Source organism: Arachis ipaensis, chromosome B4, assembly GCF_059453495.1.
Source record: "Arachis ipaensis isolate K30076 ecotype BB chromosome B4, ASM5945349v1, whole genome shotgun sequence".
Lineage (NCBI taxonomy): Eukaryota > Viridiplantae > Streptophyta > Magnoliopsida > Fabales > Fabaceae > Arachis > Arachis ipaensis.
The window spans coordinates 143,210,732-143,220,912 of NC_142439.1; positions in this window are offsets into that span (position 1 = coordinate 143,210,732).

Sequence of the window (10,181 nt, forward strand, 5' to 3'; positions counted from 1 at the left end):
TCTTATCTTTAAAATTCAATTCAAACTCATCAAAAATCCTAAATACGTATAATTATTGAGCGGACTATATATATATATACAGAGAGAGAGAGAGAGAGAGAGAGAGAGAGAGAGAGAGAGAGAATTATTCAGGTATGAGTGTTTGCTTTCTGATAGAAATAAGGATTGTGATGGCAGTGTTATCTGCGGGTTCAAATAATAATGTATGTTCCTATCAATAATGAATAGATATATAGTTAGATGACGGAATAATGAAATAAATAAAAATATTAATATTAAACCAATCATGAACACAAGAGTAGGGGGTGTATGAGAGAGTGAGAGGGGATACACGCAACAGATTAAAATATAAACAAATAACTAAATTACGGGTTAAATAAATAAATAGTTTAATTAAAAAATTAACTTTTTCTAATTGATATTAAAATTTTTTGAAATTATTTTTTTGTTTTAAATTTTAAATCTTTCAAAAAATAAGAGTTAAAAGAATAATTTTGCAATATTAGAAAGATTGATAATATTTATTTACTAATAAAAAGTTAGTTACTGAGTTATTTATAAATAGATAAGTACACATTTAATTTATCTTAATATATGTGCATAGTTATAGCTATAGGAACCTCACGATTGGTCGATTAGGGCACATGAGAGATCTAAATTAAAAGAAGGTAAGAGTACTTTAATATTAATTTGTAGTGATTTGTACACAGATACGGCGAGATCAATCATATGCCGACGGAAAAACCAATCATGTCGTATACGTAAGATATGATGAGAGAAACTTCTAAGTAGTTATAATAAAGTAGTGTAGAAAAGGCATTGTTCTTGTTTGTATTATTATAATAATAATATAATAAGTACGATTAATGGGTTAATTTTTCTTCTACTTAGTATTTTATTAGAAGACACTGCAGTACTTCTAAATCTCTAGAACATACAATACGGTGATACCATTATTACCCTTTTCTTGTGCAAATTGGTTTGTTTAGTTAATAATTTTTTGTCTTTTTATTTGATATGTTAGTAATTTTTATGTCATAATTTTCTTTTTAATCAAATTTCAACTTCCTTTTTCGTAATAAAGATATTATATATTTAATTCACCAATAAATGATAATGAAATATAATAGCTGGATGACCTAGATTAATTTATTTTTAAATCAACAATGCATTTTAGAGTTTATTTTAATATTTAATATGCATGTATGCATAGTAGTACTTATATACTTACTCTAACTAACCTGAAAATGCTATTGTTAAGCCTTAAAATGATCTTTAACCTAGACCACCTGTACTAAAATTATTTTTAAAACTTCAATGGTACTAATTATATTCTTAAAATTGGTAAAAAAATACACTATATAAATTAATAATGAGTCTCTTGATAAAAAAATAATTAAAAAATTAATATAGTATATTTTTGTCAATCTCATAGATATAATCGATTCAATTAATTAGAATTTTGAACACTATTTTAATATACACCATCAACCTATATATAAGGAATCACTTTGAAGTTAATTAACTCGAAAATGCTAATTCTTTATATAGAAGCAAGCTATGTGATATGATAAAGATAGTGTACACTACAAGAAGCACAGTTAATGGTGGCGGTTGTTTTTATGATTAGTGGCAATTTTAAACTGTCGCAAAATCAAATACCGGTGGTTTAATGAATCGTTCTAATTATTGGTGTGGGAAAATGAAGTTAATTATAGAAATAAATAATTTTTTTTATTGCGAATAAATAACTTCTTATTAGTTACCCTTTCACTTAATAATAGGTATTTATTCGTAACACTATTAGCAGTTTTCTTATAATCATATGATGATGGAGGCATGGAGAAAAGAAATTGTAAATTAAAATGTCACAATCATATATCACGCGGATCCAAAAAAATTATGTGGTCATCCATGAATACTGAATGCATCATAGATAGTGTTAATATATATGCATGTGTGAAATTTGGATCCAATTATCCAAATCATATACTAACTTATAAGAGTTCAAATTTGATTGGATTTCGTGATCTCTGAATAATTAATGTAATTAAGGTTTAATTACTCTGTCTATTAGTTTCGTAAAATTTTTAATTAGGTCTCTATACTTTTTTTCTTTTTAATTGAGTCTTTATACTAATTTTTTTTTTTCAATTAAGTTCTTCTTAGTAGTAATTGGCTTAATTTTATAGGGACCCAACTAAAAAAAAAAGAATTGGTATATAGACCTAAATAAAAAAAAAAAGTGTAGGGACCCAATTAAAAAAAATTTTGGTGCAAGAACTCAATTAAAAAGAAAAAAGTAAAGGACCTAATAGAAAATTTCGCAAAACTATAGGGACTAACATAGTAATTAAATCTATAATTAACTTGTATTTTCTGAAAACAAATGAATACTCTTGTTTTTTTGTTATTTATTTTGTAAGTTTGAGATTCATTTCTATTTTATTTTGATTATTTCTGATAAATATAGGGCTTGTTTGGGTGAGCTTTTTATAAAAGATCTTTTTTCGAGTTATCTTTTTTTAAAAGATCTTATAGAGAAGTAAAAGTAATTTTATGTTTGGATATCTCATGTAAAAAGGTCTTTTTATCAATCAATTATGTTTGGGTATAATAATATAAAAGTACTTTTTTGTTTATTTATTACATGAAAAACATCTTTTTTTTTAAGGAAAAAAGATCTTTTAAAAAAAGATGTAAATTACAGCTTCTCAAAAAAGATCTTTTTTTTATTTTACTAGTGCTTTTACTTTTACTACTAGAAATTTGCCAAACACGTTAAAAAATAAAAAAAGATCTTTTTTCGTTAAAAAAAGATCTTTTTTTAACAAAATAATGGCGCCCAAACATGCACATAATGTATTTGTATATATCCAAAATAAACGTTCAACTATTAATATTTACTTTAATTAGCTTTCTTAAAATAGAAGATGAGGTGTTCCAAGTATTGAAAAATGTTGCCCAATTATAGTAGAGCAATCTTATCAACCGAAAATGCAAAAAGGGGGTGAATGATGGCTTTTTCATGCAAATTAAACACATACATGGTGACAAGAATTAGTGTCGTTTAGCATGAGCATTATTGTATGTCTAGTTAATTAATTAATTATTGCACTGATAAAGGTGAGTTTACACTTTCGCTTTTCCTCTGTGTCTTTCATATATGATTAACAATATATAGTAACTAGTATTCATTAATTAGATAGATTAGATTATATATTGGTACTTAATTGCTTGATGCTTCAATTTTAAGTTATCTTCAAGTTCGTGGCTATGGGGAAACAAGTTAAATCAACGGATTCATTTCAAAGTTGCTTTATTGATTAGATGTCGCGTCGTTTTGAAAAAAAATAAAGGTAGAAACTCAGGTACAGTCGACTTTAGGTGAAGTTAATACCTGAGAACCGTTAGATGATTTGACTGATTTAACTAAATTTTCATCTAACGACTATCAGATATCAACTTCACGTGAAGTCGATTTCACCTGGATTTTCACCAAAAACAAACAAACTGACATATTCAAAGAAGAATAAAACACATTGTCAAATAATTGATAACAACAAATTAAAACGGTTATTGTTACGGGAAAGAGTTAACCTAGATTTTTAGCAAGGTTAGTTTGAGAGAAGACATCGCATGGTGACTTTTCAATCGGCAAATTACTTCGACATTTAAGTTAGTATTAATTAAAGCTTAAGAGGTATAAAAATTAATCATTATAAGAAAAATGTTAAGTATCGATAGAATTACATTAAAAAAATAAACAAAATTTGACGGTAATTAAGTTTATGGAATTACCATAAGAATAAATTAGTCGGTATAAACCTCGCCGATAGCATAATACCGGCGAATTTCTTGTGTTCGATAGTAATTTTCGTCGAATTTAATGATGGAATATAGTTAATGTGAAAACGGAATCTTTTGGACGTTATCATTGGAAATTTTTCGACGGTAACATTGGCGCCATATTATACGTCTCTCCACTATTTTACTGGCGGATTAATCTGACAGTAATACTGACGAAAATAGTTTAATTTTAAAAAAAAAAATTTGACAGGGCTGTTACCGTCGAAATATTCCGATGGTAATTTCAATGGTAGTCTTTTTTATTTTTTTAAATAATCTTTTCCAGTCCATCTATAATGTACCCTGGTAATTAATAATTGAAATAGTGCTTTAAAACTGATGCGAAATATAAAAAATATAAATTACACATACGGAATGATAGTAACTGAAATATATGAAACAATACTAACTAGATTACATTCTTTACAAAATTTCTTCAAGAAATACATATCACAGAATTATGTTTACATTAACTCTAATCAGCTTCATCTTCTTTCTCTAGTTCACCATCCTCCTTTTCTGAAGTAATTTCCTTATTATCATCAAACTCATCTTCCTCTTATTCGTCGCTATCGACCCCATCTTCTTCTTGAATATCGCCATCCTTTGGTGGAAGTGTGTCAACATCTAGTCCAAGGTTAATAATGTCATCATCCATAACAGCAGACCTAGCTAAGGGTGATTGGCCACCGGTATCAACAACCATTTTCGAAGGAGTTGGGTCGTCAATCTGGTAAGGTTCCTGACTCTCTGTCCTATCATCAGACTCGATGCAGCCTCTTAGCTTAGTCTTAACCACAACTACCCAACTAAACTTACATGAATCTAGATAAAGCAAATAGTATACATGTCATGCATTTTGAGGTAGAATAAAAGAATGGTAGTGCCTATATTTCCTAGTTTCATTAACTTCAGTCATATCGTAGTCTTTGTGTATTCGTGTTCCTTGTCACGAACTTAGATCATACCATTCACATTTAAATACGTACACCTTGTACGTAGTGCAACAGAAATACTCTAATTCAATTATATTATGCAACATACTAAACCAATCAGAATGACCGCCACCTGAATTCCCACAAACCCAAACTTCGGTGTTATCTGTTTTCTTTCCAATCGACCACTGTAAGGTATGGAACCGATATCCATTAACATTGTATATCGGGTAGCTAGTGGCCTTATTCATTGGGCCCTAACTAAGTGAAACTAGCTCCGAATCTGTTGTGTCAGTTAGCTGCACACTGACGTATTCTCTGAACCAACGTAAAAAATTGTTCAATGATGTATCAGGATTTGGCTCTTGGAATGACCTATATGATAGAATAGGATAATGAAGTTTTAATTAGATTAAGAAGTTAGTATCTTTCAGATTACAATATTTATGAAGACTTAAATAATTCACATGAGGTAGGGTAAATTTTGGTCACAGTTAAGCAATATATGCAGATGTGCAGTGTTGATTTTCTTCTGCTCTAACCAGTAGTCATTGTCTGCACCCATTGCAGCTCCTTCCGGTAAAAAGATTGGGTATGTTGTTCTACTTGACGAGGATTCTCCGCACTAATCGTTTCTTGCAACGCTTGTTCTACGTGACTCACCATGAGATTAAAAATATAATAAGCAAAATGCGAATGTTTCTTTAGCTAGGAATACTGCTCAGATGCTGTCCTCAATCCGAGCTCTATTCTTCACGGTGTGTTTGAATGAACTAATCATCCTCTCAAATGGGTACATCCACTAAAATTGAACCAGCACACATAGTATTGCTTCATACAGTAGGTGGGCTATTAAGTGTTTCATAACGTCAAAAAAGATGGAAAAAATATCTTCTCTAGCTTATAAAGTATGATAGGAATGTTCCTGTCTATGACTGTGGGATCATTAATACTAAGTTTTGTAACCCATAATTCCCTAAAGAACTCACTTATCTCTGTGAGGGGATTTTCAAATGTTGGTTGGAAGTTCTCAGAACACGACAGGAAGCACGGACTCCATGAAGACGTGACAATAATGACTCTTTAACCCAATAAGTCTACCCTGTGACACGTTTACACACCTGCCCAAGTTAGAGATGTAATCATCAGGAAACCTTAATCCTCTAATCCATTTACAAATATTTTCTCTCTACTCCTTCGTTAGAGCAAATATCGCCTTTGGTTTAGCTTACCGCCCGTTATCAAGTCTCTTTTAGTTCAGATCTGGCTGACTGCAAATGTCCACCAAGTCCAACCTAGCCTTATCGTTGTCCTTTATTCGCTCATCATCCATTTCTCTATGCATGATATTATTAAACAAGTTTTCTCAATGTACATCACATCAAGATAATATCAAACTAAGTTGTCTTTTCAATAAGGCAATTCCCAAAATATACTCTGTTTAGTCTAATTATGCTCTTTGCCATATCCCAGAGGTCTCAGACTTGCCCGTTATTGATGATTCATGGGATTCCACTAACATGCTGCCAAACTTGCCTACTACCCAACCTCACAGGTGCCTCTTCTTGTTTAGTTTTATTATTTTTTAACGAGTTCTTGTTGCACCGAAAAAGATGATCTATGTCGAGGAAACTTCGATGGCAAGTACTAGTTCATTGCAAATGGTGGCCCACTTATCAAAAGCCTCTTGGGTATGATTTGTAGGGGTGGCAAACGGGCCTAAACCCGCTGGGCCGCCCCCGCGTAACCCGCCGAAAAAGGCGGGCCGGGCTGGAAAATTGGGACCGCCAAATAATAAAAGCCCGCCTAACCCGCACCGCTTAAACCGCGGGTTTTGGCGGGCTTTGGCAGGGCGGGCTTCCCCGCCGGGCTTAGTGTTTTTTTAGTGAGGGGGTATTTTTACAATTTTTTGGTCAAAACCTAACTTCTCCTAACCTAACTTACAAGAGTATGAAGATAAAAATTGAATGGTTTGGATTATGTTTATGTTACTTTGGAGACAATATTTATAATTATGTTTATTTTGCTTTGGAGAGAATATTTATACTTATGTTTTGGATGAAAACTTGGTTTATAATTATGTTTATTAGATATTTATAATTACAAAGATTTTATTGTTTATGAATATAAAAAATATAATTTTTTATGCCTTTAGAAATTATAATAGTTAAAAATAAAAAAATAGAAGAGACTTTTTTATATCTTTATATATATTATTTAATAGTTAAAAGTAAAAAAAAAGAGGGTATTTGGCGGGCTTAGCCCGCCGGCCCGCCAGCCCGCCGTTAGGTGGGGCAGACTGGGATTTTGGGACCGCCTCACTAGGCGGGGCGGGGCGGGCTTCTGGCGGGGCGAGGCGGGCTTCCCCGCTTGCCACCCCTAATGATTTGACTCTGACTTAATATTCATCATTCTAACACAGGCAAATAATTCTAAATGAACATACCCCTCGTACAAAGGTTGCGTAACATATTCTAACAAATAATAAATTGTTTCATCGCCGGGTTAGGCTATTATTAAGCCTCTTCTAATTCCATAATACGTGTTGCATCACACACTATCTTGTTGTGTATTTCTTGGTTAGCCTCGTAAATATTTCATCCATATTTATGTCTCTCACCACCTGATCCCTCGTTGATTGACAATTGAACCTATTTAAATTAGAGGCAGAATAGTTAACTCCCTGCTCGTCTACTTCTCCGTGTTCCGTCCACATTCAATACACATCCTTGAACCCGTTATGGTAGAGGTGAAGCGTTATGTTCGCGGGTTCTGACCACTTAGTCAGCCAACACTTTTGACATGGACACCTAGATACACCTTCAGACTTAAACGGTTCCATGCTGAAGACATGCACGACAAATGCGTCAACCCCCTCAGAATTTGGGTCCCCCCCGGTCATTGTTATCCTTCTCATACATCCATAAACGATAATTTGGAATCATATTGAAACACACACCCCAGAATTCAATGAACAATACAAATTATTAAACTTTTTAGAAGATTCGGCAAAGTGTACCCTATAATTATAAAATCCCACCGAATACAATAATCATTTTCTGACAAACCAAACATGATTTAAACAATAATTCGGTAAAACTTCTCCTTAATTCAGAGACATCTATTAAATAAATATAATAGTTTTCACATAGAAAACAGCTGCATGTATAAGTTATAACATACACGCATATAATAAAACATCAAATTTTAACCGTTCTAGTGCGCCATCCCTTCTAACTCTACAATTTTTCAGCAAACAAGGGTTTTGAGAAGACGTCACTACGCGACCTTCTCCCACTTCTGTCCTAAAACTCTATCCTAGGAAAAGTAAGTCCAACATAAAATTTAAACAATTCATTATATTCAGAGATAGAAAACCAACCTGGAATATTACTGCACAAACAACAAAAAAAGCAAACTCCATCCGATCTCAGTAAAAATAGCACCGTCCTAATGAAAAGGACAACGTATTAAATCCACAAGGTGAAACTAAATCAGAAACTAATTTGAAAGAATAAGAAAAACTCATTATTCTAATTAATTAAAACTTAATTCTAATTTCACCAAACTAACAATAGGCATGAAAAAATAAGCGACATAAGTTTAATGCAATTGAAATAAACTCATTCACAAAACTCAATCAAAATCTTCCAACAACTCAAGAACTCTTAATCTCACCTTACTTAACCTACTGTAACATTATTTGATTTTTAAACCTACTAAATTAACACAAAAAATTCTAATCACGGACTTCATTAAAAAAAATTTAACCACTGATTTAACCTAAACCCTAACAAAATGCTAAAGTTACAAATTAATATGTAAAAATAAAATAACCATACCAACAATAAATCTGATGATAGTAGCTGCAGAGTCTCTTTAACATGGTAGTCACAGAGAGGCGGCAGTGACGACACGTTAACGGCAACCACGGAGGAGGATGTGGCGGGGACAACAACAGCAGCAGAATCGACGACGACGTGCAGCGGCGGCGATGATGACGAGGTCCCGACAAGCTCCTGGTGCTGGCGACGGTGACCTCTCAATGGCGATAGAGAGAGAACACGACAGGGGAGAGAGGGAGAGAGAGAGAGAGAGAGAGAGAGAGAGAGAGAGAGAGAGAGAGAGAGAGAGAGAGAGAGAGAGAGAGAGAGAGAATTCGGGGAAGCATTACAAGAGAAACACTAAATACCATCAAATTTAGCGTTGGACGTTAATGTCAGGTTTACCGATTTATCAGAGGATTTGACAATAAATTCATCGAATAAAAAGCTTACCATCGGATTTGATTTTCCGACGGTAAATTCACCGATAATAATTGGAGAGAACAAGAAAAATTGGCGCCGAGATTACCGTCAGATTTATCCGCCGTAATCCTTAATTAGTGCAACGCTGCATTTTGGTCACTATCAAAACATTACTGTTGGATTTTTTTGCCGATAAATCTGACGGTAATATTGCCCCAAATTCGAACTGCAAACCCTCTCCCCCTTCATTTTTGAATAACACTCTCTAACCTTCTCCCCTCTCTCTCCCCCTTCTCATTCTCTCTCTCACAAACCACCTTTGGCAGCCCCTCCACCAGCGTCGGCCACCACCAACAACGTTCAAAGGTTGTGTGGACTCCACTGTTGCCGCCACCACTGCTGCACCACTATTGCCACTGCTCCCTATATCGTCGCTGCTCCCTATGTCGCCAGAGCTGCCTCCTTCTTCCCTCCAGGTATGTTGTCTTCCTCATACTTTCTATTATATATTTTTTAATTTATTTTTAAAAAAATCCCCAATAATACAATCCTACCGGTTGGTCACCGCCGCCACCACTTCACCAGAGCTGCCTCCTTCCTCCCTCTAGGTATGTTATCCTCTTCCTTCTTCCTATTATTTTTTTTCGAATTTAGTTCATGTATTAGTTTAGATTTAGAATTTTTTTATTTTATTTTGATTTAGGAATTTTTTTAATTCTATTTTGATGATTTTGTGTTTGAAATTTTATTTATAACTCTAATTTTGAATTTTTGTTTTGATGATTTTGTGTTTATTATTACGATTTCTGTTTATTGTTCTGATATTATAAAGGATGAAAGTGATTGTTAAGGGTTTATTATTTAAGTTTGCATTAAAAACGTTGTTGATGTATTGAATGTTTAAAAAGTACAAGTCAGTTTGGGATTTTGAGAATTCTGACTAGGGTTGAGGCTGGTGTGGTTGGTTTTTTTGTGTAATTGAATTTTCAGTTTGAAAATGATGAGAATCATATTAGAAAGAGTTAGAAATGTCCTTTACCCATTTATTAAAATGTGTCAATTGAGCTGAGTACTTAAAAATTTAGAATGCTTTCTTTGAAAAAAATACAAAGAAAAAACCCTTTTTTTGCAATTTATTTGAAAAAAAAAA